This window comes from Megalobrama amblycephala, linkage group LG17, assembly GCF_018812025.1.
Source record: "Megalobrama amblycephala isolate DHTTF-2021 linkage group LG17, ASM1881202v1, whole genome shotgun sequence".
Lineage (NCBI taxonomy): Eukaryota > Metazoa > Chordata > Actinopteri > Cypriniformes > Xenocyprididae > Megalobrama > Megalobrama amblycephala.
The window spans coordinates 27,213,069-27,238,222 of NC_063060.1; the positions used below are offsets into that span (position 1 = coordinate 27,213,069).

Here is a 25,154-nt window from a genome sequence, read left to right on the forward strand (position 1 = left end):
AATTATAAATAATTACTAAAGCAACAATTTAATATTATATTTAATTTTTATATTTTATTATTATAGCTTTTGTTATATCATTCACAATGCTTAATGGGAATGAACTCTTTTGAACTTTTGTCTTTCTTTTCTGATTTCCATATACTCGTTTGCTTCGAATTAAAGTTTGTATTATGTGACTCATTTCAGAACTGGTTGGTTTAATTCATGGCTTTAAACTTTATTGATTTTTTTTTCTTTTCTAAATGCATATAAAAAAAATGGGAAAAATAGTTCTGAGACCAAGTGGGGAAAAAGTGGGTGGTCACAGTTCCCCTGCTCAGAATGATGTCTCAATCAGCCCTTAATCAACACCTGGGGTCAGCGTTTGTCCAGCAAAATTATTTACTTGATTTACGGTGCATTCAACACCACAAACACTAAGCAGGTCGCCTTCTCTGCAGGAAGTTTTCATCTCTCATATGCAGCCACATTTAATAACCTAATAATGATGAGGCCAATTCCCTGTTGGCTAAATATTTCCTCCACACAATAAGGTAATATAAAAGAAAGGGGAAAGCACAAATAGAAAAAAATGGGGAGGACAGAGGAGAAGGAAGAAAGCTGCAGGAGCCTGAGCAAAATGTCTCTAGTCAGGAAGGAGTTAAGGCCATAAAGATGTACCTCAGCCCTGACCCTTCACACTCCAAGGTATCCCCTGCGTGGAATTCTTATTCCCCACCAAACTGACAAAGTGTTTTTAATCTTTTCTTGCCCTCTCTCCTGGAGATTGGGGAAACAAAAATCAATACTTGCTGGCAGGCGATCTAGCAAGCGGGTGAATTACAGAGGCCGCACTCCGGCCACAGCCGCACAGAGGGAGGCCTTGGAGGCAAGGGACCTTGGGACTGGCGTTTGAGATGCAGGGGTCAGCGGTTCAGCCCAGGTCCGCAGTCTGAGGAGCGCCGTATTTACTGCAACGGCTCACACCGTAATGAAAAACAACTCTAGGTGAGGAAGAAAGGGAGAGAGAGAGAGAGAAATGGAGAAAGGGAATCTCAGTGAGGATGAGGAGATTGAGGGGGGGTGTTTTATGTCTGTCAGCAAGCACTTAAACAAAAGCTTAAAAGGAGAGAATCGGTACGGGTGCGGGACGGGTCATGCGTATAAAAACACATTCTTACTGTAGAATAGAGTGTGCATGAAGATTGGTCATTATCTGTTGATCATACCAATCACACCCCTGATCATACTAGAGAGAATCAACTGAACCTTCAAAGGCATAGTTTACCCAAAAATGACATTTACTCACATTCCTGATGCACAGAAAACAATGTAAATTATTGAAGAATATCTTGACTATTATAATAAAAGTGGAAAAGGGCTTTAAAATAAGATTAAGGCTATCTTCAAACTGGTCCATGTGACAATTAATTTGTTATTCTTGAGATCCAATATATTCTTGGATATTTTTAATGAATCAATTGATCTGTACATAATTATATCCTTAAAGGGATAGTTAAACCAAAAATGAAAATTCTGTCATTATTTACTCACCCTCAAGTTGTTCTAAACCTACATGAATTTGTTTCTTCTGTTGAACATAAAAAATAATAAGATTTTGAAAAATGTGGGTAACCAAATAGTTGCCTTCCATAGCATAGAGAAAAAAATAAGTTCAGCTCAATGATCCAGTCAGTTTTGTTATTGTTAACTAAAACTAAACTATTAAAAATATTTTATTTTTGTTAATTGAAATAAAGCTAAAATAAAATAAAGCTAAAATTAAGCTAAAATAAAATAAAATAAAATAAAAATATTAGATGAAAAACTTAAACGGGTCATGAACTGCGTTGTATTATTGTTTTATGTTTCCTGGTGTGCACTTATAATGTTAATATGCTTTTTACATCAAAAATTTTAATAATTTAGAAATAAAAGGCATTTTTCCTCCCCCAATTTTAGCCCTGTTATTTGAACGCTCTGTTTTAAGGGGCGTGTCTGCTGTGACACTTCAGTGTAAACAGCCACCGCTGTGATTGGCTAACATCTTTCCATTTGAAATAGCCAAGTATTACATGTGGAACAGTAGAATTATCTTGAAAACTTTTAGCACAATTTTACTATTACAGCTCTCAAGGTTAATTAATGTGAAAAGTGCTGCATTAAATTTAGATCTATGGCATTATATTTAGATCGTGGCTTGAAAGGTTGCAGTGAATAAGATCGTAGTGGATCACAGACATGTTGCTGCTCAGACATTGCAACTCAGTTTCTGCACAGTAACAAATGCTTTCATCATAACTAACAGTGGAAATGCATTGTAACTAAGAGATTCGTTGAATAAAACGGGAGTTTTGTCAAGTGTCCAGAACTCAGTAACTGATAAAACTCGTGCTGTTTGATTGACAGCTCTAGCGATTGTAAAGGGAGCGTTCTTTGATCGCTTTCTTTATATAATTTAATCACCATATAAAAAAAAAAAAAGATTACTTTCATCCCACTAAGAGAAACAATGTGAAGTTGACCGTTTAATCAACGGTTTGATTTACTGACACATAGACGAACATCGGACTGTACATGAATCATTACATATCAGATCAGGCATTTTAATTAACAGTTACTTACATGTTGTTGCATTACTGTCGAGTTCATATCGTAAAAGTCTGTAAAAGCCATTGATGCGGCGAAATGCGATTGATTTACCAAAGAATCCACAGTGAAATTGCGATAACAAATAAATAAAGCTCAAATGAGACATTCACATTGTTGAAAATAAATAACCATATTCCTAGCATTAGGATCCTTTGAAAGATAATGTTATTTTGCCCTGTATCGCTATTCTCTCCTCCTCATCTTACTAACACACCAGTGGGCGGGGCTAACGTTGCAATGATTAAGTAGGCTTCGGAGGCGGCGTTTCACCAATCAATGACGTCATTGAAAGGCACATTCCAGGATCAGTCGTTGGGTGGGCCTAGTGTCAATAAAAGCTTTAATTGGACTAACAAGGAAGTTTTGCGTTCTCCCAAGAAACTTTGCATTCCCTCGCAAAAATGTTTGCGCTCCGCCGAGAAACTTTGCGTTCGCTCACAAACAGCTCAAAAGGATTTGCGACCTCAAAAAGGTCAATGAAGAGTTTCTCAGAAGGACGCGAAGGTTTTGAGAGCGAACACATAGTTTCTAGGTACTGGTCTGTACAGACCTGGGCAGTGTTTCCCAAAAGGATTGTAAATTTAACTTGATCGTAGCTCCATTGTCACCAATGGAGCTACGATGAACTTAAGCTTACGAAGCTTTGGGAAACACATGCCCAGTACAGTACAGGCCACTTTTATGTTACTGTTTTTTTGTTGTTGTTGTTGTAGTAGTAGTAGCTGTTTTCTCATTTTTGAGAGTGACGGCCCCAGTCCTTATTCACTTTCGTTATATTAAAAAGAGATCCCAGGATATTCTTCAAAAATCTTCTTTTATGTTACACCGAATGAAGGTTTGGATCAATATGAGGGAGAGTAAATGAAGACAGAATTCCTTTAACTGGTCTTCTTAATGGTATACATGTCAAGATGTACACCTAAAACAGAATGAAAGCATGAAATGGTGATGATATTAACAAAATGGGATAATAAATCATTATGTACAATCTTCAAAGGCATGGATTGGGAAAATCTAGCTTTAACTTAAAATATCCAAAGTATTTTTTCCCATTATATCACTTGGGAAACACTCAAATGCTATTCGACAAAACATAAAGCTCTTACTATTGAGCAGCTAAATTTAGAAGTCTTTCACAATCAATAGGCTGGCTGGCACCTGTCGATTTGTTTCTTTCTCTGTTAATTATCCACTCTCTAGCCTAGCCGCTGTCGTTAGCAAATCAAATAAAGCCAAATTACTTTATGTACCATAAATCTGCATTCTTTTTCTAATGTGCTTTTTAGAGTTTAAAAAGACATCATAAAAACTTCCATTTTAAATTAAGCACACAGTAACACAATAGCATTCCTGACTTGTAAAATGCACAAATTAAGTTTTGCTCTATGAGATGAGTATATCAAAGCCCTTGACAATTCAACCTCTTTACTGATTATTAAGATTACTGTCCCTTTTGCATGTTTAAACCATCCCAAATATTGTTTAACAATGTGAAAGAGAATATCAGAACACACTTCTCCCATATATTTGGTGCCATTCTCAGCAAGCTCATTCAAGACTGACAAGGACAAGCTATATATTACCAATTCACCAAATGGAGACTTTTTTTATTTTCTCTTTATGAAATAAGCACCTCATTTAGGTAAACAAACATTCTGTGTTGATGGGGAGATTGTTTCAGGAAGCTGTTGAAAAAATGTCAGATTACTCAATTATCCCACCACCCGACAGCTGGCAGGCAAAACAATTAGGACTGTGAAGATGATAATGATGATGATGATGAACTGAATCTATAATCCCTTTATTTTTTAAAACAAAAGCAAAAGAATTTCTGCCATGACCCTGGGCTTGTGGGCCTACAGCAGGGCTTGGTCTGGATCATACTGTCTGATGGCAATATATTAGTTGGGACAGACAAGGTAATGCTGGAACGACAGACAATGGTAATTATGCAATTTTAATTACGCCTTCCCTTTGGAGGCATGAATCCAGTATTGAGGCCACTGCAGAGTATCTAGCACCATTTCCATTGAACATTTTGGAGTCCTGGGAGTCCATTGCTGCAGATTGATTTAGACAACAGGAAGAAGGTGAATCTTTCTGTGATCAATGATTGAAAGGTGGCTGATTTGCTCAATCTCAAAGGGCTCCCTTGCCCTTTTTCTGAGGCGATAGTGAAAATAACTGCTCTCTCACAAAATGTATAGTAACATGAGATTAAAATCAACAGAGACCAGAGTACAAAATGAGAAGAAAAAAAAGTAGGCCTATAGAACAAATTTACTAGCATTAATATATTTTTCATCCCCTTGGAATTATAAGGTTCTATCTGACATTTTTGTCAAAATTGAGTTATTCACATATTCTTATTCTGTGACAACTTATTGACGTTGTGATGTTTCTTTTAATGTTGTGCACATTTTGGGACTTTTTATGTAGAAAACCAAAAGGTTCTGTCTACAAAGTTGAATGGAATGCAAAAACGTTGAAGCTCAATATCTTGAAACTGCTCAGATTTCAGATAGAACCTAATAATTCCATTTTAATTCAATTTTTTCCTATTATGTTTATTAAATACTTTTATGTATTTAGACATTTATCCAGTGACTTACATACAAATAAATTTATTACAAATATATTTGAATAAAATATTTTATTTATTTTTTATAATTATTTTAATATTTCTTACCAGCCATGAAAATGTATTTTGTATTCATTTATTTAATTTTTTTATATTGAATTTAATATTTACATTTATGCATTAAGCAGACTTTTATCCACAGTGATTTACAAATATTTTGTATTACAGATATATTTCAAACATTTCTTACTAGCCATGAAAATGTATTTATCATTATTTTTTTTACATTACATTTTACATTTATATGTATATAAATGCATTTAGCAGACTCTTATCCACAGTGATTATTTACAAATAAATCTATTGAAAGCAAATATAATATATTTATTTATTTATTACAAATATTTATTACTGGCCATGAAATTGTACGTTCATTTACGTTTACGCATCTTGGAGATTTTAATCCACAGTGACTTATATCCAGTGTTGGGTACATTACTTTAAAAAAGTAATTAGTTACAGTTACTAGTTACTTCTCACAAATAGTAACGGAGTTACATCGTTATAAAAGTAACTAATTACCAGGGAAAGTAACTATTGTGTTACTTTTTTTTTTTTAAATATGTCAAATAATTTGGAATGCCCTAATATTAAATATAATTCTAAAAATAAATTATTCTTGATCCGACTCATGATCTGCTCTTGCTCACGACATTAAATTTCTCTAAACTGTACTACGTGTTGGTAGCCATTAAAGAAAACGTAGTTTCATATGTATGTTTAAATAGTCCTGTGTTATGTTTTAAATTCATTTATTTGATTATGAAAAGTGAACAGCATGAGTAAGATGCATCATAAGCTTGCCTCACAAACAGGAGAAAAATATCTATAGAAAGCTTGAAATATCCACTTTAACGAAAACAAAATAATTAAAAACGAAAAAAATAGGCTACTCTGATTATGCATTCTCACTCTAGGCGTGTCCAGTATGCGGAGATGATGAGAGTCAGCAATGTCAATCTTTGCAGCCGACACTGATTCAGAAAACGTTTATTAATAAACAATAAAAATGTCTCCTTGCTGTTTTTGTCACATTCATAGTCATTACTTTTGGTGGTTCTTTATGGCAAGCTTTATGCGTTCGCTTGAGTGCTGTATAGCCTATATTAAATGCTCATTATTATGGTTTATTCTCTCCAGTATTTAAGAAATTAAATTAATATAAATGTGATTAGTCACTCACGTACTCACTCATACATTATTATCAGTTTAAAATTATATTTGTGTACGACTAACCCCAACACACACCAGAGAAAACACTTTGCAGGTCATTTGGCTGAGAGAGAGCGTACTCGGATGAAAACCGCTTCAGAGAGCTTAATTATAGTAACGCGGCATTTTTTTGTCAGTAACGGTAACGGCGTTGTAACGGGGGAAAAAGTAATTTGTTTGATTACTCGTTACTGAAAAAAGTAACGCCGTTATTCCCATCACTGCTTATATCTTTATTAATAATATTGCCTATTTGTCCCTATGGAATTTATTAGTTTTTTCCTTACATATTTGTGACAAACAGTGCAGGTCACTTGCGGTACATCTGACAAAAACAGTTAGACACATTGTGATTTTGTTTGTCATATTTTCAGTCAACTGGCAAGCTTTATTTACTATAACCAAAGTCAAATTTTACTTAGCGAATGTTCATTTTGGACCCCACAACCATATTTTACCAAAATATCAAAAGCTATGCCAGCCAGGTAAATTGCCCTTCTGAACAGACCAATAGTTGTGGAGTGATGCCCTATTGTTCACAGAGATGTCCATATTTCCTAGTATAGTTTAGCTTCAGTAGCCCATTGGGGTTTCAACCGCCAAACAACAAACTGCTATCCTACACTTTTCAAAGACAGCTTTGCACTTCTGAGTTTTGCAATCTCTTCTCTGTTTGTTAAAAATTTCGTGTAGCACCTTGGCACTTATCGGAACACTCTGAGAAACTAAACGACCTGAACTCTGGGCAACCCCCGCTGAAGGGCTTTCTCTTTTCTGTCTCTCATTTGCATTAGCATATTAGAGTGTTTTCTGGGAAAATGAGCTATAGAAATTAATTCAGGATTAATTGGTGCCTTTATCTCGTTAGGACAATCTAATTTGGGGGATGATGGAATTGTTTAGACTCCCTTTTGCATAATTGGATTGCGGTGAATGGCTGTCATTATCGTCTCTTTAGCGGTGTCTGCGGACCCCCTCTTCCTGGCCTCCACCTCGTAAAGAGCCATCATGTGTTCCGCCAGTATTTTGCTAACCCCTGAAACACAACGCTGAGCCAGAGACGAGCATGTGGCTAACAGCACAGCAGTGATTAGCTCTCATATAAAACCATTAGTGCACAGTCAAAACTGTTCATGGGCAAGCTTGTACTCCATCCCATCTGACACACAGCATATAGGTGCTAACAAAGGAAACAATGGATTGAGCTCGAGCAAAAATAGATGCTTGGCTGTATAATTGGTTTTATAGCATTTCAACTTTCAGATACAAGTTCTCAGAAGGTAAATATACAGTAATGTAGCAGTTAATCATGCCAAAGGTGTATTTCACCATTACTGTGTTCTTATACTAGCAGTTTTGATTGGCAGCAGCTTTTGACAGTAGCCTAATTATCCGCCTACAACCAGCTTCATCACACGCTATCATGCTAACAATAGCATCAATTTAAATTTTCCAATTCCTCATCCATCAACCTAGATATGAGCCTCTGAAGGACTACTAATCACATGTAGAAAATAGATATAAAAACAAATGATTAAAGCAAGTGTCTTAAAGATATCATGAAATATATTACTTTATTAATGTAATACATGCCCATTTTTATGATCCAATCATTTCTTGATGGGAATAATGCAGTCCCAGCATACATAAATATTTGTAGGTATTCAAAACTAATGATCACACAATTTATGTGTGATTGGGTACACAGTAAAACATAAAATAAGACTCCTGACAACATTTAAGACATGATAGTATTAAAGTACAATGCCGTTCAAAAGTTTGGGGTCAGTATAATTGTTTTAATAAAAAAAATAAAAAATAATGACAAGGCATATTTGTTAAGGCCAATTCGCACTGCACTGACAGACGCAGACCAACACGGACAATCACTTCTCAGACATTCCACGAGCAAACAGACGCCAATTCAACATGTTCAGATGGCGAAACAAACTCCATAAAAAGTTTTGTGAGTCTTTTTACATGATCTAAGACCTTTCATACTGAGCATAACATTGTAAAAAACTGTATGTGTATCCCTCAGAGCCTCATTTTCATCTGCATTAAATTCAATATGGCATCTAACCTATATAAGATAAGTATTTTGAGATTCCTCAGATACAGATCTTGGCTCTGCTGCACACCCCTAAAATAGATATTCTTGAGACCTAACCCTGCCCCAAACTTTAACACTATTAAAAAATAACCAGGTAAATGCACAATGACATTATTTTTAGATATAATATACTATAAGATAATTTTTAAGCTGTCCCACGGCTCATAAAATGAACCAATTAACAGAGTTGACAGAATGTATTAATTTACAATTAAATCATTAGTGTTAATAAAAGTGTTAAGTAAATGTGATTGCACTGAACATGTTTATTAAAGGGTTAGTTCACCCAAAATTAAAAATTCTGTCATTAATTACTCACCCTCATGTCATTCCAAACCTGTAAGACTTTCGTTCATCTTCAAAACACAAATGAAGCTTTCTGTCCCTCTATAGACAGCTATGCGACTACCACTTTGACACATCAAAAAGTTCATAAAGAAATCATAAAACTAATCCATATGATGAATCCACATTTTCTGAAGAGACTCGATCACTTTATATGATGAAAAGATTTAATTTATGCTCTTATTCACATATAAACATTGATCAGTGAACATAAACATAAGCTCAGTTGAACCTACTTGATGCACGAGTTCAAACCTCTTGTGGAAGTTCAAACGCGCTGCGTAACACACGAGAATGAATCTCATTGGTTCTTGAATGTTAAAGGGATAGTTCACCCAAAAAATGAAAATTTGATGTTTATCTGCTTACCCCCAGCGCATCCAAGATGTAGGTGACTTTCTTCAGTAGAATACAAATGATCATTTTTAACTGCAACCGTTGCCGTCTGTCAGTCAAATAATGCGAGTGAATGGGAACTCTATTAATAAGAGTTGAAAAGTTCCCTAGAATTAAAAATTTAATTTATCTTGGCATAGTTAAATAACAAGAATTCAGTACATGGAAATGACATACAGTGAGTCTCAAACTCCATTGTTTCCTCCTTCTTATATAAATCTCATTTGTTTAAAAGACCTCCGACGAACAGGCGAATCTCAACATAACACTGACTGTTACGTAACAGTTGGGGTGTACGCCCCCAATATTTGCATATGCCAGCTCATGTTCAACCATTAGACAAGGGCACGACATCTGGATGTGCACAGCTGAATCATCAGACTAGGTAAGCAAGCAAGAACAATAGCAAAAAATGGCAGATGGAGCGATAATAACTGATATGATCCATGATATATTTTTAGTGATATTTCTAAACTGTCTTTCTAAATGTTTCGTTAGCATGTTGCTAATGTACTGTTAAATGTGGTTAAAGTTACCGTAGTTTCTTACTGTATTCACAGAGACAAGAGCCATCGCTATTTTCATTATTAAACACTTGCAGTCTGTATAATTCATAAACACAACTTCATTCTTTATAAATCTCTCCAACAGTGTAGCATTAGCTGTTAGCCACAGATCACAGCCTCAAATTCATTCAGAATCAAATGTAAACATCCAAATAAATACTATACTCACATGATCCGATGTATGCATGCAGTATGCATGACGAACACTTTGTAAAGATCCATTTTGAGGGTTATATTAGCTGTGTGAATTTTGTTTATGCACTGTTTAAGGCAAGCGCGAGCTCCGTGGGCGGGGAGCGTGAGCATTTAAAGGGGCCACAACCTGAATCGCCGCATTTATAATTATGCCCTAAAATAGGCAGTTAAAAAAATTAATTAAAAAAAATCTATGGGGTATTTTGATATTTTGAGCTGAAACTTCACAGACAAATTCAGGGGACACCTTAGACTTATATTACATCTTGTAAAAAACGTTCGATGGCACCTTGAAAAAACTTGCATAGACAAATCCAAATTAAACCCTGTGGCTCGTGACGACACATTGATGTCCTAAGACACGAAACGATCGGTTTGTACGAGAAACCGAACAGTATTTATATAATTTTTTACCTCTAAAACACCACAATGTCCAACTGCGTTCAGCACTCGGTTAGTGATGTCTGATCGCGCTCTGACAACAAAAGTGATGTCTTGCGCTTATACTTCATTGAGTGCGAGACATCACTTTTGTTGTCAGAGCACGATCAGACCTCACTAACCGAGTGCTGAACGCAGTTGGACATAGTGGTGTTCTACTGAAGAAAGTCACCTACATCTTGGATGCACTGGGGGTAAGCAGATAAACATCAAATTTTAATTTTTGGGTGAACTATCCCTTTAAGCAAACATGCTTGAGCTTCCGTTTGCCACAACTGATGTGTAAGTTGATGAATGTTTATATGTGAGTAAGTGTCTCAATTCAATCTGTTCATCATATAAAGCGATCATGTCTTGTCAGAAAATTTGTACTAAACCACTAAATTCTTATGGATTAGTTTTACGATTTCTTTATGAACTTTTTGAAACATCAAAGTGGTAGTCACGTAGCTGTCTATGGAGGGACAGAAAGCTCTCAGATTTCATCAAAAAGATCTTCATTTGAGTTCTGAAGATGAACGAAGGTCTTACAGGTTTGGAACGACATGAGGGTGAGTCATTAATGACAGAATTTTAATTTTTTGGGTGAACTATCCCTTTAATATCATTGAACAAATACAATAAAAAATCTGTCAATTCCATGAATTAAATATTTAATAAATCTAAAAAGATTTGTGAACATTTGTTTATTTCTAAAGTTCAAATATACATGTGTCCTAACCCATGTTTACCTATGCTTACTAATGAGATCACGATGAATATCCTGATTCACTCAGAAACATCACATTACAGAAGCAACATGGGTTGCACAGAAAGGGATTTCATTTTGACTTTAAATGCTCATTTATACATGGTCAGACATGCTGTTTTTCATCACATATGAATGTTCTGCTGGTTTTTATCACTGTGCACTGTTCTCAGAGCTGCTGCATTAAGACGTTCCATTACCAGTGATCGCTGATAGAATGGGGAGGTCACTGGAGTATCAGTTGATTCACTGTTGTCAGCACCCACAATTCTTGTCTGCCTAAACTGCTTGGTAACTATGGCAACAAGGCTGGAGGGCCCACCATTGTCTCACATGTGGTGAAAGGAATCAAGGATATTTTTTACACAGCAAGAATGAGTGCGTGACAAAAGCGAACAGGAGAAATGAAATGATACACAGCCAAAGATCGATATAACATTGCAAAGCACTTATCAAATTTTATGGGCTCATAATAACTTTTTTTTTTTCACCCACACTGAATGTTGATGACTGAACCCTCCAATGAAGTTTGAAACCCTCTTCTCTTGTCTCCCATCTAGAGCTTGTGAGCTGGATCATCAGTGATGTGCAATTTGAAAGCATTATTATTCAAGCACAGCTCCTAATGCTATTATACTGCAGGCCATTTGAAGTTGTAAACAACAGCAGAAAGAGAAATGAAATTCAAAGTGCCACAACCAGGCAGCATACAGTCCATAAAGTCAATCTCATGGCGAGAAAAGGAATTTTACACAGGTATTTTTCAGGGGAAATCTGCTGGGGTTTGTCTCATACTACACAGATTATCATTTGGCAGCACTATGACTGTTAGAAAAGCATCTAAAAGTCTATTTGTGATCTATAATAAATATGCAATGTAAATCTATAATGAAGTGATAAATACTGCCTGACAGTGTTTGGCAACAGGTAAAAATGTGTAAAACACATTTGAAAAATGTCTCTTTAGGGGGTTCAAGTTTTAAATAGGGGGTCAGAACCTCTAACCATGATTCCAGAAATTCAGGATATGCACTATAATATCAAGAACTGTAAGATGTACTAAGTGATGAGGTTCCAATTAAATGTGAGCGGTCTGCAAAAATCTTGGGTCACACTTTATTAGGTGTCTTTAACTACTATGTACTTGCATCAAAAAATAAGTACAATGTACTCATTGTTTTCATGTTGTATTGCAAAACACTTGTGCTGCTATTGACGTGGGATATGGGTAAGGTTAAAAACAGGTTGGGTGGTATTGGTAGGTTTAAGGGTGGGTTAAGGGGTCAACAGTGTAATTATAGATATAATTACAGAAATTAATGACAGCTGTAGTTACATTTTTGTATTTTTAAATATAATACAATGTAAAAACATGTATGTAACGTTACTAGGGCTGTCAAAATTAATGCATTAACGAATGCGATTAATTTGTTTTTGCTTAACTTTTTTTTTTTTGTCATCCTTTGGCTGCACCACAGTATATGATCACGCTATCATTCATTCAAATGCAAAGAGATGCAAAAAAAGAACTCAAATCTGTACTGTCGCACGTCTGTGAAGCAGCTCTTTGTAAACAAACAGCCAGAAAGCCCACACAGAATGTCTCAGACAGGGGCGCAGTTTAACATCTTAATGCTTCGTTTAAAAAAAAAAAAAAAAAAAAAAACTATATTTTACCTTTATTCTACACCGCTGTTTCCACTGTCATATGACCGGCGCGTTTGACTTCCTGGTTCAATGAAGCCACTCCCTCCGAGATGCGCAATGTGCTCAGATTGGTTAGCAGGTTGGTAGCTGGCCCAGTGTATCGTGATTCGCTGAAGCGTCCGGAAACGCCACGCCCCTTACCATTCGTTGTTACGCGCTTAGGTGAAAATGTAAATAAGTCTATATCGCTGTATCAAATTGAGCCGAATCCCATATGAAGAGGGTCAAGCAGAATCTCTGCAATCACGGCTTTTAAAGGACGTTTATGAATGGTATTTCATTTTGTATTTTGTATTTGTGTAAGTGTTTAGATATGCTGTAACTGCTGTTTGTTAGCTTTCAATATAGTTTTATCCTGATTAAAGTCGGCATGAAACGGAAGTTGCGATTGTCTTTTCTTCTGTACTGTGACGTCTTTCCAAGTGAAACGGCATCTGAAATGAGAGGGCGGGACTTGATTTCGTCCTTCGGAAATTGATTGGAAGTTGGCCGTTGCTAACGAAATGGAGGCAGATATGAATTACTAACTCCGAGCACTCACGTTACTGTAAGAGCTTTATTGAGGATGACGAGGATGGTTAACGGCACTAAACAGCCAGAGAGACTGACTGACTGACTGACGGTGTGTGTCCGTTGGCGCGGAGCGAGCAGTTAAAAGAGCGAGTGTTTTCGGTTCATTCCTATGGAAGTTGAGCCGCGCGTAAGTTAAGTGACGCTCAACTTCCATAAGAATTAATCTAAAAATGCTCTGGTTGCTTGCTCTGCTCCAGTGGACACGCAGCCTGACTGACTGAGCGTGTCGCAGGTTCCTTTCCATGTTTACTGTATACCCCAATGACTGGCATCAGCGGTGTTTAATGCATTAATCTCTATAAAGTGACGCACAGCATTTACCCCATACGTCACTGCAATTCCAGATAGCTCCACCCTTGCGCCATAGCATGTGACAGGAAGAGACGATGAGTCGTTTTGAAGGGGGATGGGAGGTTAATGATTTTGATTAAAGATTATGAGGGCACATGAATTTTTTAAAAATAATGAAGTTCACGGATACATTATTGATAATAAATACTACAATATTCCATAAAAAAATAAGAATTGTTAATTTTGATTTCATGCCGACTTTAAAGCTTTACTGTAGCCGAATACATGACTGTGTAGTTGCATTTTTGTAAAGGTATCGTTTAATTTATAGCATGAACAACTGTTTGTCTATGAACATAGACGTTTGTTGGAGAAGTATGCACTAGACTTTAGCTAACTGGCTAGCGAAGCAAAAACGAGTTGCTCTTTGTATATGTCCTTGATGCAACCAAAAATAGCAACAGGACTAGGTTTAAAAGACATGTACAAACAATAAAACGTACTTACAATTTGAAGCCAATAAACAGCAGCTTCTGCTTTTAATGTGGTAACTGCTTCATCGTTCAGTAAAAGCCTTTGTGCAAATCCAGCATTGAACTCGTGTAGATTCTGGAAGCTGTCTTCAGCGCCGCATCCAGTGTAGAAAATATCACATATTATAATGGGCTCTATTATCTTTTGACGCGTCGCGTCGCGCCGCTCGCCTCCGGTGTACACAACTCTTCCGCTTCCACATGCTTTGCCACATGGCCTCGCCCACTTTGTTGCGTGTTCCCGGGGGCGTGTTTTGCAGGGTTTATGATGTCACCAACCCGGGAAGAAGCTCGTTGTAGTCCAAACCGGTCGTTTTTGTAGGCATTAAAATGCCATAACTTTAAAAGACAATATCTCCGTTTGCATTGAACTTTCAGCGCTGTAACTTTGCAGATACTGTTTATGCTCAAGCAGCAACATTACACACTAACTAAAGTTAAAAAAGTGAAATCGTATTGAACCACCCCTTTAAGACATTCCATTAACTTTAATTTTAGGTGCAATAAATTGCAATTACAGAAAAATGTGAATAGTTCATTTTTTTTAATCGATTGACAGAACTAGCATATAAGTATGTAGTATGTATCTAAGTGCATTGTATCAAATTATTAATTTAAGTGTTAGTACATGGTAGTTAAAGACACCTAACATAAAGTGGGACCAAATATTGAATAGTAAGTAAATATTGATAACTTTGAATCGTACATGTCTTTTAGGTCTCTACCAGTCTGCACGTGTTGAGAAGAAAAGAAGAAAAAAGAAAGAATGAAAAAAAGGAGTATAGGAGAAAAGCAGAAATGGAGAGAGGAGAGAGCGAGTGAAGGAGCACTCCTACGGGAGTTGGAGACATTAGGACCCATCAGCTTGACATACGAATCATTCTCTCATGTAAACATAAATATGAGAGTGTGTTCCTGAAGTCGTGGCAATTTCTGTTGCTAGGCTACGTTGCATTAAGCAGTGTAGCTGTCCCTGTTCATTTCGCTCCAGGGATTTCAAAGATAGCAAAAGAACCTGCCACCTATAATGAAGATTTTTTCCAACTATACAGCCTTTGCTAGCTCATAAACATGGCTTTAAATGCATCAGTATTAGGCTGTGAAAGTAGTTTTATTGTTGCATGCTATACTAGACCATGTACTGCATACAGAATTAACTTAAAACTTCATTAAGAGTGCGCAGATACTCAACTGGGACAGGTGAGGTGGGAGGTGTATAATATAAGCCCAAAATGTTTTTAATATCTAAGAGCAAAAATGCATAGTATGCAGCTAAAATATTTTATTATTTTGTGAAGAACATAAACAAAATAAATCAATCCTGAAAAAAGTTGACTGGATGCTTCATTTAGTGAATAATTCATATAGCCTACTACATGCTTTTATACTATACTATAATATAGCTATATATTACAGTACTTATATTCAGATTTTTGCACAGTATTAAGAAATCCTCAATGACAAAATTCATGACTAGAAAAAAATAGTCTGCAGGTGCATTTTGAAATGTTTGAACTAATCATCTTATAATGAATGTAATTTCAGTTCTACTTTCTGAGTATGAATTATCATATGCATTTAGGGCTGTCAAACGATTAATCGCGATTAATCGCATACAAAATAAAAGTTTGAGTTTGCGTAATATATGTGTAATGTGTGTAAATAATATGTATATATAAATACACACAAATGAATGTATATATTTAAGAGAAATATGTTATTTATGTACAAAAAAATGTATTTATATATAATATAAATTATATAAAAATATAAATAAATACATATACTTGTAAATATTTCTCAAATATATACATGGATGTGTTTGTATTTATATATAGATAATAATTACACACAGTACACCCACATATATTAGGCAAACTCAAACTTTTATTTTGTATGCGATTAATCGTGATTAATCGTTTGACAGCCCTATATGCATTAAAAGACAACAATACACAAGCACTGTAAAAGGTTTTGCCACAAACTCAATTGACTGGCTTCTCTTCTGTATGATTTAATATCAATCTCTTCAGACCTTACTGTACATATTATGAGCTTCCAGAACTTTTGATTGAGGCTGTGTGTCGCCTCCTAATTGAACCCCTTTCCAACAAAAATAAATAACAGTTTTTTCTTAGTCTTAGTGCAAACAGAGACCAGAGCTAAGAGGTGGTTACAACCACACAGCCCAGCCTAAGATAGGTTTGATATTGGGAGACATGCTATCGCAATTCGAATTCGCGATCGCATGTACTCTGTGTATAGGGAGCGGCAGTGCTGAGCGTCAGACGCTAAAAGACATTTATCAGACGCTAAGGCTCTGTTGCGCAATGAATCCTCCACCATGGTCTTGTCAGTCATCTCGCCTTACTCTCGTCAAGTGATCCTGTGATCCTGCTGCAATGTGTGAGACTCTGCAGCTCATGCTGGATGCAGAGCAGACGTTTACAATAGTTTACAATTGACGCGACCATTATCCAATTGAATTAAATGGGGTTTTTTTGTATAAAAAGCAAAACGACAGTGGAGGCGGTGCCGCGGTGGGCACCATAATGTAATGTAAACGTAGTGGTGGCATATTCTATGCTAATTTCACCCTCATGCTCCTTCCGATATCACGAGAAAGCTTTTCACCTCAATGAGAAATCTCATCACGTTTTAATATTGCGAGCTCGAGGCACGAGATCTCGGCACACCCCTTTATATATATATATATATATATATATATATATATATATATATATATATATATATATATATATATATATATATATATATATATATATATATATATATATATATATATATATATATATATATATATATATACACATTCATATATATATACACATACACACATAGTACAGTCCAAAAGTTTGGAACCACTAAGATTTTTAATGTTTTTAAAAGAAGTTTCGTCTGCTCACCAAGGCTACATTTATTTAATTAAAAATACAGTAAAAAACTGTAATATTGTGAAATATTATTACAATTTAAAATAACTGTGTACTATTTAAATATATTTGACAAAGTAATTTATTCCTGTGATACAAAGCTGAATTTTCAGCATCGTTACTCCAGTCTTCAGTGTCACATGATCCTTCAGAAATCATTCTAATATGCTGATTTGCTGCTCAATAAACATTTATGATTATTTTCAATGTTGAAAACAGTTGTGTACTTTTTTTTCAGGATTCCTTGATGAATAGAAAGTTCAAAAGAACAGCATTTATCTGAAATACAAAGCTTCTGTAGCATTATACACTACCGTTCAAAAGTTTGGGGTCAGTAAGAATTTTTATTTTTATTTTTTTGAAAAGAAATTAAAGAAATGAATACTTTTATTCAGCAAGGATGCATTAAATCAATCAAAAGTGGCAGTAAAGACATTTATAATGTTACAAAAGATTAGATTTCAGATAAACACTGTTCTTTTGAACTTTCTATTCATCAAATAATCCTGAAAAAAAATATTGTACACAAATATTTTGTACAATTGTACACATTAAATGTTTCTTGAGCAGCAGATCAGCATATTAGAATGATTTCTGAAGGATCATGTGACACTGAAGACTGGAGTAATGATGCTGAAAATTCAGCTTTGCCATCACAGGAATAAATTACTTTGTGAAATATATTCAAATAGAAAAAATTGTAATAATATTTCACAATATTACTGTTTTTACTGTATGTTTAATTAAATAAATGTAGCCTTGGTGAGCAGACGAAACTTCTTTTAAAAACATTAAAAATCTTAGTGGTTCCAAACTTTTGGACTGTACTGTATATATATATATATATATATATATATATATATATATATATATATATATATATATATATATATATATATATATATATATATATATATATATACACACACAGTGATAGCAGCTGCCCAATGGATCTCTCACAGTATTATTTGCTGGCTTTCAATGTAAACCAAAACACTTCTGAAGTGTAAGGCATTTTATGCGATATATGATTACATGATACTAGAAGTAACTGAACGAGAATTTAGGTAACACAAAATCCTGTTGATTTTGTCCTTCAACAGTTTGATTTCTGAAGGATTCATGGGCCTGTGTATTGCTTATCCTGGTGAAACAAGCACAGCAACAAGAGATTTTGGAGAAAATTATTTTCTGAAGAGGAACAGTTGTGCCGTGGGCATGTGGTTTAAAAAAATGCCTCTCATTTCACATCCTCACCTAATGTGATGTTGAGCACGTAAATAGATGGATGCCTATCGCAGCACATCAGATTCAACATTCAACACTGGGATATAGAATTTCACAGCGCTTAAATTGCATTGAAGCATCGCTGCAATGCTGCTCTATGCATTTATTAAATGCACACAAACCTGTACGTTCACAACAGCATTATCAAAGTCATTTGCTTATCTTTAATTTCAACCTCAATTCAACATATTGAAGAACACAGGCTGAATTCGATAAACGCTGAACATGTGTGGAGATAAAAAGTGGTTGATGTGTTTGCTTGCCTGTAATTCTTTAACTGTCTCTGTGGTGTTATTCGCTCATAACTCTGACTGATATCTGCACCGGTACAGTCAGCGTATCTTTGTGGTTTTATTTTAGTATGTGCTGCCGCTCTTCAGTGTGTGCTCAGCATTGTTGGGCTGAAATAAGGTTACTATTACAGGCCAGGTTCATGAAATTGTATGAGCGGTCCTAATCCATGAATAGAGGAGTATGCAAGCCCAGCATAAAGTATATCCCTGAAGCCCTGAGCTGAAAAAGACAGGAATAAATGACAGCGACGTGACAAATAGAAAACACAACTCAACAAAATGCGAATAGATTTGATTGTTGCATCTCTGACTAACAGCATAGGAAACACCAGTGCAAAAACTGTATAACCCCATGTTATTCTTGGACCCCTATTACCTGTTTTAATATACTACATTGTATTTTAAATATGATGTCACAAAATAGGTATTACGAAATCGCATTTTGGTGCATGAATATATTGATATGTGGGGCACAAACTAACACAGGGTTTAAAAGATTCCACACATGCCAGCATGACAAAACTAACTGTATTTACTAGTTGCCATATCAAAAATATAGAGAGGAAAAAAATTTGAAAATTCAAATATCTTTGGAAGATATCGCTGAACAGTTATTGAGCCACAGCAAAAGTAAATTTCTGACTGAAGTTATATTTTCTTCTCAGTTTAGTGTTTATTTAAAACAAGACAAATCTGCAATTATTTTAATCTTAATTTTAATTTGTTATTTAGCAGTTTAGATAGTTCTTTAAAGGTGCCCTAGAATTAAAAAATTGAATTTATCTTGGCATAGTTAAATAACAAGAGTTCAGTACATATATAAATCTCATTTTTTAAAAGACCTCCGACAAACAGGCGAATCTCAACATAATGTACGCCCCAGTATTTGCATATGCCAGCTCATGTTCAAGGCATTAGACAAGGGCAGCCAGTATTAACGTCTGGATGTGCACAGCTGAATCATCAGACTAGGTAAGCAAGCAAGAACAATAGCGAAAAATGGCAGATGGAGCAATAATAACTGACATGATCCATGATAACATGATATTTTTAGTGATATTTGTAAATGGTCTTTCTAAATGTTTCGTTAGCATGTTGCTAATGTACTGTTAAATGTGGTTAAAGTTACCATCGTTTATTACTGTATTCACGGAGACAAGACTGTTGTTATTTTCATTTTTTAAACACTTGCAGTCTGTATAATTCATAAACACAACTTCATTCTTTATAAATCTCCCCAACAGTGTGTAATGTTAGCTTTAGCCACGGAGCATAGCCTCAAACTCATTCAGAATCAAATGTAAACATCCAAATAAATACCATACTTACGCGATTAGACATGCTGCATGACGAACACTTTGTAAAGAACAATTTTGAGGGTTATATTAGCTGTGTGAACTTTGTTTATGCCGTTAAAGGCAAGCCAAGCTCCGTGGGCGGGGAGCGTGAGCATTTAAAGGGGCCACAGCCTAAATCAGCTCATAGTTAATGATGCCCCAAAACAGGCAGTTAAAAAAATTAATTAAAAAAAAACATCTATGGGGTATTTTTAGCTGAAACTTCACAGACACATTCAGGGGACACCTTAGACTTATATTACATCTTTTAAAAAGACGTTCTAAGGCACCTGTAATGTTCAACTAACTAGCAGAAGACACTAGCCGGGTTTAAATCCCAGTTGCGCAGATGGGGCACGTTCTAACGCTGTTACAATGTGCCCCGTTATTAGAACTATGCTGTTATATGATGTTAGCTATGTTTTTCACATTAATAACTTTTATGAATTCTATTGAGAAACCACGAAAAACAGGTGAATAAAGACTGAGAGTCAATGTTCAGCATTTAGAAGTTATTGTTTCAATAAACGTAAAGCATTCTGGCTTGTCTACTGTGTCCCGTTATGTGAGAGCTGTGTGTTAAGGGAGGGAGGGGTCGTCTCTTTGTTTTTATGAATGTCTGAGTGTGTTTATGCATCAGCCACATTGTTTTAAACTATGTATACTCGGTATAGCTGTGTTTTGTGTGTGTTAAATGTCAAACTCCAAAATTAATTTATTTTTTAAAATTATTAAAAAACTATTTTTATATGAAAAAGTTAATAATTGTATTTATATTGGCAAAATATTTTACATTGTTTTGCATATTTTTTTCATTAGATCAGATATCATTTTAAGCTGTCATATGGTCATATTACAATGTGCCCATCCTACAGGGCATGTTGTCACATTTCACTTCCATTACATGAACCAATCACTTACCAAGTAGCCTGGGTGCCAGCCCGAACCCCGCCCACAACATTTTTTGGACGGGAAGTTCGGTCTGGACTCGATCCATTGTGGAGTAATTATGCTCGGCTCCCAGAAGGCCGAGCCAATCAAATTGCCAGGGCGGGCTTTAATCGATGATGGACAGGCTATCTGCGGTTACGTAACCACCCACGTCATCAAAGAGCGCTTGGGTTGAATTGGTTTTCACCAACGATGACTGCAGCTGGAGAAGTAAGATGTTTAGATTCCGCTATCACGTCTGTAATAAAAGAAATCGACAGCGCATTCATTTTAAAAGACGAACAAAGAACCGCAATCAAGGCATTTGTCGATGGGAAAGATGTTTGCCGTCCTTCCAACGGGATTCGGCAAAAGTTTAAGTACAAGTTCAACATACGTCACTTACTGCGTTGCTCTGATTGGTTGTAGGTCTATCCAATTGAGTGCAGAGGTTTTTTTTTTACTGGTTCGGTTAAGACACGCCCCATAATTCAAGTGCAATGGAGTAGTATCAGACTCACATTCTGCCTAGAATATGAGTATGACGAAGTCAGGCTACTTACCAAGTAGATAACGCTGTAAATATCATCAGCTTGCATTAAGGACCCATCAGCCTGCGCCATCTAGAGTTTCATGACAGAACTAGGCATATATATATATATATATATATATATATATATATATATATATATATATATATATATATATATATATATATATATATATATATATATATATATATATATATATGTTATATTATATATACACATATATATACATAAATATATACACACACACACACACCTTTTGCTTACATGGTTTAACTGTAAAAAACACACTAAAAATACACTATGCCATATCTCCAAACAACATATTGAAGCTCAAATAGCTCCTCTTTGAAATGAATGTCTCAGAAAATAGAGATTTGTGCTGCACATTGAAAGTCTGGCTCATAGTTTGCTGGACAATGTCCAAGAAAATCTGCTATCATCAAAGCAGTAGAAATGCCACACTCCTCCACATCATTTCCTCTATTTCTAATAATCTTTCTTTCCTAAGATTTGATCATTGCCAAGTCCTGATGCTCAAGTAAGTCTTCTACACAATAGACCAATATGGTTTCAGAATATGGAGGTGAGTTCAGTGATCAATAATGCTTATAGCCCCTAAAATGGCAAGAAATAATATCTGAGGCTAATGTGCCTGAAATTCTCATTTAAGAGTCTGTGTGCTAACCTCCTTAGCACGTCCCCTTGAGGAAACGGGGGATATGATTAGGAATTCGTTAGCAGGCTTCTATTTTTATGCTGATGACACACTTTTCTCTCCTCTCTCCCAATGTTGCTGGCTCTTGACTTTCTCAACGCTTCTCAAACTAGATCAGCTCTTTGCCACAGCGTCGAGAAATGTGACACGCTGTTCATTAAGAAAAAAACCAATGGCCTCAGGGAGACGGTGGCAGTGGCATAATGGATGAATCTGAATTGCACTTTACATTGTGGAAAATGGTTAAATTTAAAGTTGCTTGATTATGCCTGGAACTAGAGATTGAAGGATTTGTTTATAGATCTCCGATTTTTGGAGGTCTACACTTAACTTTTCATGTTAACTTTTTAAAGGGATAATTCACCCAAAAAAGACAATTCTTTCATTGATTAATCACCCTCATTACATTCCAAACCCGAAATATTTTCTTTATTTCATTGAATACAGGAGGAGACATTTTGGATGTAGTTTGTATTTAAATAAACGTAGTTGGTCACTCCTTTCCACGCAATTACAATGAAATGGAGCATTCACGATTCATGTATCATAAAAGTAGTTTGTATATATGGTCTTCTATATTCTATACCTATACGTCTGAAATCTGAAAAAACGCTGCCTCCGCAGGCAGCATACAGAGGTAGGAAGGCAACACGGCAAGTCTGAATCCAATGATCAGTTAGGGAGATATACCTTCATCTGATTGATTTTTGAAGGCAGCATGGATGTATTTTCTGCATATCCCACAATCCTGTGCAAAATTAAACACGGTGCCTGAAAGTTGCGGTTGGTCAGTTTGTGTCTAAATGTGTGTTTTTTACCAACTTGTCCAACTTTTGATGGCATTTCTAGTAAGAAAATAATATTGTAGTAGTTAAATATTTAATAAGTTATCATAAAAGCTCACTCTATTTTGTTGTAGATCATACACGCTGCCTGCAAAGTCATTACCTGATAGGGCAGCAAAGCAACAAGTACGCTGCCTTAGCTTTCGGACGCAGCATAAAAGTCATGAGATACAGTTCTGGTGAAAAAGAGACTGAAATTTGTTAAAGTATGACAGTTGTTATTCACAGAGGATCTTAACATCTACCCTAGCTCTCTTTTGTGTGTTCATGAAAGAATTAACTAATTGGACATCAACACTTCTCTTAGGAATGTTTAAGTCAAATCTTTTCAATCACAAAACACGACCTGAATGATTCATTCACAAATCAGACTTTGCTAAAAGTAAATTACCAAGTCGTCTCGCGAAGCCAGACCTTCAGACTGACGGCAGAAGGTCTGGACTCTATCGCAGCTTTCATTGGCCAAGGACCGCCCAAGAGGGCGTTTGACTGACATGTAACACAACCAATCACAGTTTGTCATGTTTAGGAGCGTGAAAATGTAAATTCGATGTCCCTACAATAACAGACCAGCGTGCATCTAATAAACTATTAATTCAAGAATGTTGTGCAAGTTTACTGCAACAATGGAGCTGCGAACTTCACGTACTTTTGAAAATCCAGCATTAAGTTGATCCTGGTCAGCGCTCATTGTCACAGTTGTAAACACAACGCCGTTCTTATTCCACGAGGGAATTTGGTGTCACGGCATTTGTTTCCAGCTGGACCATTAAAGAACGTGACACACACGTCTCCCGGACATCCTGTAGAGCTCAACCAACCAGATGACGACTTCAAAAATCCTGTGTTTCCAGATAAGTATGCCATATGCATCAGATGTTCAGCCAATGGTCCGTGGACGTGACGTCTGAGACTAATTACCAAATACATTTTTGAAGAATGCACTATTACCCAACAAGTTTGTACATTCTTCAAAAAATTACTTTTACGTTAAACCTTTGGAATGACAAAAGAGTGAGTAAAGTTTTACCATTTTCATTTTTTGGGTGACTTATACCTTATAAGACTCACAGAGATTCACACATTCTTAACAGATTAAAAAACTATTTCTAAAACACACAAATTAATAAAGTATCTTATTCAGTTTGGTATGTCCTTGTTCCTTTTGACAATCATGTCTGCTGCATCCTTTTCACATAAAACAATACTTCCACTAACAAAGCTATCTAAAAGTCAACTAATATTTCTAATTTCTCTGACTGGTTAAATTAAAAACATGTATGAATAGACAGAAAGCTTGGGGTGGAAACGGCTGTATCTGTAACGCATCCCCTCTGTCCCCTCCTGCCCACTGTGGCTTTGGTATTGTGTTCATGTAAACAGGACACAGGGCCCTTGGACAGGGTAGGTGCGGAATGTACTGTCTCCGCATTTGTTTTTCATTGAAAAGGGGATTGCGAATCCTGACGGGCATGATTAATCACCGCGCGCCAGACATCTGAATACGGCTCGAAAAGGTTCAACTTTTTAATTCATCCTACACGCAATCTATTCAAACCAGCTGCTGCCTTTCCTCATGCTCATTTTCACTCTTTTCTCAGTGACCACTGCTGCTATTCTCTCTCTCTCCTTCTCTTTCTCTTTCCTTGGCTTTCATAATTATCAGGGGAGAAGGGGCATTGAAAGCTGTTGTTTTTGAGGAGATTTCGGTCGTGTCAACGGCTCGTGCCGCAGCCAACTGTCTTCCTCTCTCCGTTCTGTTGAATTATTATTTCAGGCTTACAGATATGACGAGGAAAACAGTCATTTTCCCAACAAATACCTTTGTGAGTGAGGCGCTGCTCTGT

General features: G+C 35.9%; 1 long non-coding RNA gene across 1 annotated transcript in view; it reads right to left on the reverse strand.

Moving 5' to 3' along the window:
* Positions 1-224: 224 nt before the first annotated feature.
* LOC125250210 overlaps positions 225-25,154 on the reverse strand; it is a 53,309-nt gene continuing 28,379 nt past the window's right edge. The window contains exon 4 of the long non-coding RNA XR_007180750.1: positions 225-986. This is a non-coding gene — a long non-coding RNA (uncharacterized LOC125250210). The remainder of the gene's footprint in view (positions 987-25,154) is intronic.